Source organism: Pseudophryne corroboree, chromosome 12 (genome assembly GCF_028390025.1).
Source record: "Pseudophryne corroboree isolate aPseCor3 chromosome 12, aPseCor3.hap2, whole genome shotgun sequence".
In the NCBI taxonomy this organism is placed as follows: domain Eukaryota; kingdom Metazoa; phylum Chordata; class Amphibia; order Anura; family Myobatrachidae; genus Pseudophryne; species Pseudophryne corroboree.
In genome coordinates this window covers 147,775,100-147,781,133 of record NC_086455.1, presented here as the reverse complement: position 1 = coordinate 147,781,133, position 6,034 = coordinate 147,775,100, and the positions used below count along the sequence as shown (strand labels likewise).

The following is a 6,034-nucleotide window of genomic DNA, read 5'->3' as shown; positions in this document are numbered from 1 at the left end:
AGCAAAAACTAGAGAAGAAGAAAGACTCTTTTGTGGGTGCACTCTTGTTAGTATTATATGAAAGTCAAAATATTGTAGTGATTTAAAACATACATTTTAATAAATGTCATCTAAAATAAACAGTGTATCCAAACATTGGGGACAAACAACATATATAGTAAAAAACATACATCCGAGATTTTGTGGTCATCTGTAATCACTTATAATGAGTTCATATGTTGAACTATAGACCAGCTCCGCTTCACCTGCAAACTCTTGATATTATTAATAAGATCGATAGTAAGGACTCACGAATAAGTTACTTCTGTTGTCAAACAATAATTAAGTGTCCTGTTCCATAAAGTAGATGTTAAAGATATTGTAAGATCGTGTACAATACTTAGATTGAAGGAAGAAATGAATAGTGATTCTGCTGTCAGTGTTAGGCATGGTTTAAACCAGGTATCTATTCTACTAAACTTGGTATTCCCAGGTAGTCTCCTATCCAAGTACTAACTGAGCCCAACACTGTTTAGCTTCCAAGTTTGAATGGTATTGGGCGTCTTCAGTGTGGTATGATAGTAGATTGATATTATTATCGCAACACACTCACTGGATCACTGATAAGAGAGCACTTGAAAACAAGGAGAGTGTTTGGAAGGACAAATAGTAGGAAGGAACAAAAGGTGGATCTGCTGCCAATGTTAGGCGGAGGTAGTATGGATATTCTGTGTACTGTCCATTGGTTTAATTCCTGCGGATCACTGGTGAGAGTCCACAAAAAGGGAAGGGGAAGGAGGATACAATGTGTGTTGATTCAATCACAATATTAGGTGTGATAATCCAAAGTGTCCTTGTAGGAATAGAATTATTCTCTATTATGCCCAATATATGAACAAGGAATTGTTTAACAGCATTAGTAGTTCAAAAATACCATGAGGGCAATAAGGTATAGCATCATTCAAAAATATAACATTTCTTCCTGATATTTAAAGGTTCATTCTGACATAATCATAGGTATATATATATATATATATATATATATACACACACATACACCATGTGACCCAAATTATATTCTGGTGTACTCATAAGCATTAATGCATGATAACTGAAACAAACAAAGTAGATTATATTCAAATAGTGCTTAGGTATGCCCTTATATAGATTGCGCATAGGTGGACACTAAATATAGCAAAAAGAAGACAAACTCCTCATAAATTGCTGTGTCCAAAATCTGTATCAAATCCCCAAACATCAAGCACTATTGGCAGTCGGTATATATTATTATGACACGATTGGCAGATATATTTGACACTGTACTCTGTGCTATGTTGAGACCATCAGAAGAGAATGCGTAGTAGGTCCTAAATATAAATATGGCGACAGGCTGCAGCTAAAAGATATAGCTGCCGCTGTGGCCAGTGTTACCAAAAGATCAGAGCTGAGTAACAGCAAAATAGATACGGGTATGGCGGCGGTGGTAGCCGATAGATATATCTACCGCTGTGGCCAGGGTTACCAGAGGACCGGAGCTGTCAGGGAGAGATTGTCATGTGAGTCCTAAGGGGAGGTGCAGCGGTGAGCGGCAACAGAACGCTGAGCAGCAGCGGTAGACCAGTTTCGCCTGCCGGAGGGGCTTGATCACTTCCTCGCCACAGGAGTCCATATTTATCGTAAAGCCCCAAATCTTCTGAATAAATCGGTCTCTAGTGCTCTCCCCACTACTAAATCTACACCAAGGATTTCTTCCAAAGGTTTTTTTTTAGATGTGGTAGCTGTTTAGGGTGTAGAAACATCAAAAGCGAGGGCAATAGTAAAATTGAAAATATAACTATTAATGATAAAGTGATCACCATTAAAGATTTTATCACTTGCAACAGTAAAAATTTGATTTATGCCATTAAGTGCTCATGCAATTTGTTTTACATCGGTCATACCTCTAGGAATCTAAAATGACGCCTCAGTGAGCACATAAGGAACATTAGAAAGGGTTTACCAACCCATTCGCTATCAGCACATTTTAAACTAAAACATAATTGCTTAGTGACTGAAATTGTTGGTTTCTATGGCATCAAACAAATTATGGGCAATATAAGATGCAAGGATTTAACAAACATCCCTACTGGACAAATCTGAGATGAGTTATATCTATACTTATAACACTTTGAGCCCACTAGGTCTTAATTGCAGGGTCGGACTAATCCACAGGGGTACCAAGGAAACCACCGGTAGGCCCCACTACTACTAGTGTCCACTCCTTCTTCTAGGGATCAGATTCCAGACTGTACACTTGTATTATACATGGTAGATATGTTGCATTACACTGCATTAGACTATTGTGTATTTCAAGCCTATGTGGAGGCTGGCCACACCCCCTTTGTAGGCTGGCCACACCCCTACGTATGGGCCCCTATCACTGCATTCCCCCGAGTGGGCCCTTCATGCCCCAGTCCGACACTGCTTAATTGTGACTGCGAGCTCAAATAGTTTTTATGAGCTGTTATCCTTTTAAGCAATTTAAGTTTCCCACCCATCTTGTTGATCATGTGACATTTTATGTCAGAAGTCGTGATGTGTTATTTAATATTGAAAGTTGTCATGTACTTCATATATTATGTATACCATTTATTATTGGAAGCTGTGATGTGCGTATTGTGTCATATCTTTGACACTATATGTCATTCACTATCAGAGGCTATTATGTGCCATTCACTATCAGGCACTTATATACATTTGTGTACATCTAAATTTGTTCCATCAGCATATTAACTGCCTATTGTTCATCCATTATTATCAGCACGTCAGGGGATTATTCCCTTTATTGATGTTCTGAGAAGTGTACTTCATATATAATTATGTATGTAATTTACCACTGGAAGTTGTGATGTGCTTATTGTGTCATAGTTGGACTCTGTGGGTGGGATTCAATTCTTTTCACCCCTTTCCACACCCATTCTGTTTCTGCCCTCAGGGGCATGGTATCATTATTTCAGCTCGCTACCCCCAAAGTAGGGAGGCACCCAAGCCTTTACACAGCTAATTTGGAACAAAGAGTGAGTGAAATCAAAGTGTGGCGCTCCTTTGAATTATATGCAAGTGGAAAAGACTGTAAAATTTTTCATATAATGACAGAAATAATTTCAGCAGTATACATCCCTGAATACCACTTGTATCTTCAGCATATATGAGATAGGTTCATCCGTATTCTCAAAAGGATTCCTTCTCCTGATTAATTTCCTCTCCAGATGACCATAGAATAGAGGAAATAAAGGCAGGATAGCGCAAAAAACGTTTTTTTAATACAGCAAAGCAACACATAAAAGTTCCATAAAACCCAATCCCATTAAAATTGACACACAGGTGACAAGGAGAGCCCCAGCAGGCATAGGTGATGTAATTACCAGACGTTAGGGGAACCTTGCGAGTCCCCAAAATCGCATAGATGTCAGAATATTCCAGGTAGTCTCCCGGGTTTAAAACTCCCTGGATGTGGTAATTCCTTCCTCCAAATGCCGTTTGGATGATCTCCCGTACCCCACCAACGCGTTTCAGGTCTGTCCCAGACCCTTTTTCAAGGTAAGTGTCACAGCTAAACCTGATCACTATGGCGCAATATGCGCGATAACGGAGATCATTTTAGAAAGGAATTTGGGTGTGATATATCATTTGAATCCCACCCTATATGTCATTCACTATCAGAGGCTATTATGTGCCATTTACTATCAGGCACTTACATGCATTTGTGTACATCTAAATATGTTCTGCTAGCATATTAACTGCCTATTGTTTATTTATTATTATCAGCGCCATCAAGGGATTATTCCTGTTCTTGACGCTTTGAGAAGCGCTCTGCAAAATCTGCCTGATTAGCGCTATAAAGAACTAATTTCGACTACAGCATCCTATCCTGATGAAAAAGTTCCTATATTGTCCGTGGACCGGCTGTGATACTACTTTGACAAATATCATAGCCGGGAACTACATTTCCCATGATGCTGGAATCGGTTGCTAGGATATGAAGTCCCGCAATGTCACTTCCGGTTTGTCACTTATGCCCAAATCACTGGGTTATCTGGATGCCTGTTATCAGCTGTTCTAATGAACAATACAATATGATGTCGTATCCGGCGGAACACTCCTATATGGTCAAGGGAATTACAGTGTTTGACTACACTTCCCATGATCCTTTGTATTGCCGTTTTTTCGGATGGATTATCACTGTATTAATCACCTTGATTCATTATTTGAAGATGCTATCCACTTTAATAATATGTTTTTTTTTAACTTGGAATAGGTTTGTTAAACGTTTTAAACTATGTATATGTGCTGCTATCTGAATTTCTATATTCACCATCACATAATTGATGTTATTTCCTGCTACTCTTCTATTTGCTACCTGTAGACTAAATACCAGGGCTACTGTATTCACATATATAATAATACATATATATATATATATATACTTGCAGAGACGGCCGGCACTCAAATCCCATAGAACAACTTGCTCCGGTGCCAGTTAAAGCAATGCAATACTGATCCAGATGACAACGGCACTCAGAGAACTTGAAGAAGTGAAAAATTTAATTCAAGTCATTAATGACTTGAATTAAATTTTTCACTTCTTCAAGTTCTCTGAGTGCCGTTGTCGTCTGGATCAGTATATATATATATATATATATATATATATATATATATATATATATACACCTATGATTATACCAGAGTGAACCTTTAAATGTCAGGAAGAAATTTTATACTTTTGAGTGATGCTATACCTTATTGCCCTCATGGTATTTTTGAACTACTAATGCTGTTAAACAATTCCTTGTCCATATATTGGGCATAATAGAGAATAATTCTGTTCCTACAGGGACACTTTGGATAATCACACCTAATATTGTAATTGAATCAACACACGTTGTTATCCTCCTTCCCCTTCCCTTTTCGTGGACTCTCACCAGTGATCCAGAGGTATTAAACCAATGGACAGTACACAGAATATCCATAATACCTCCGCCTAACATTGGCAGCAGATCCACCTTTTGTTCCTTCCTACTGTTTGTCCTTCCAAACACTCTCATTGTTTTCAAGTGATCTCTCATCAGTGATCCAGTGAGTGTGTTGCGATAATAATATCAATCTAATATCATACCACACTGAAGACGCCCAATACCATTCGAACTTGGAAACTAAACAGTGTTGGGCTTGGTTAGTACTTGGACAGGAGACCACCTGGGAATACCAAGTTTAGTAGAATAGATACCTGGTTTAAACTCCATTCCTAACACTGACAGCAGCATCACTGTTCATTTCTTCCTTCAATCTAAGTATTGTACACGATCTTACAATATCTTTAACATCTACTTGATGGAATAGAACACTTAATTATTGTTTGACAACAGAGGTGACTTTTTTGTGAGTCCTTACTTTTGACCAATTGGTCCTTATTATTATTATCAAGAGTTTGCAGGTGAAGCGGAGTTGGTCTATAGTTCAATATACAGTATGATCTTATTATAAGTGATTACAGATGACCACAAAATCTCGGATGTATGTTTTTTACTATATATGTTGTTTGTCCACGTTTGGATACACTGCTTATTTTAGATAACAATTATTAAAATGTATGTTTTAAATCGTTACAATATTTTGACTTTCATATAATACTAACAAGAGTGCACCCACAAAAGAGTCTTCTCTATTTTTTGCTTAGGGTATGGTTTTTGCATGGTTTTGCCTTCTAAGTGATTGTCCGTTTAAAAAACGTCTGAGATCAGCTTGCATCTCGCACCTCCAGCGGTTTCGGACCTCATTATATCCTGCCGTAAGTGTCAGATGTACTCAGGAGATAAAGTGCCAGTCAATAAGCTCATAACTGTCATTTTTCAAACCCAGCCGCCTGTGACATGGCAGTTAGGAGCCGATTGGCTGGTACTTTACCTCCATCCACTTTACCACCATCCAAGGCTTAGTAAATAGATCCCTAAGGGGACATTTACTAAGCAGTGATAAGAGCAGAGAAGTGAGCCAGTGGAGAAGTTGCCCATGGCAA

General features: G+C 38.3%; 2 pseudogenes; one reads left to right on the top strand and one right to left on the bottom strand.

Annotated features, from left to right (window-relative positions):
* Nucleotides 1-447: 447 nt before the first annotated feature.
* Nucleotides 448-566, bottom strand: LOC134981829 (5S ribosomal RNA; annotated as a pseudogene).
* Nucleotides 567-5,120: 4,554 nt separating this feature from the next.
* On the top strand, nt 5,121-5,239 carry LOC134981685 (5S ribosomal RNA; annotated as a pseudogene).
* Nucleotides 5,240-6,034: the final 795 nt, after the last annotated feature.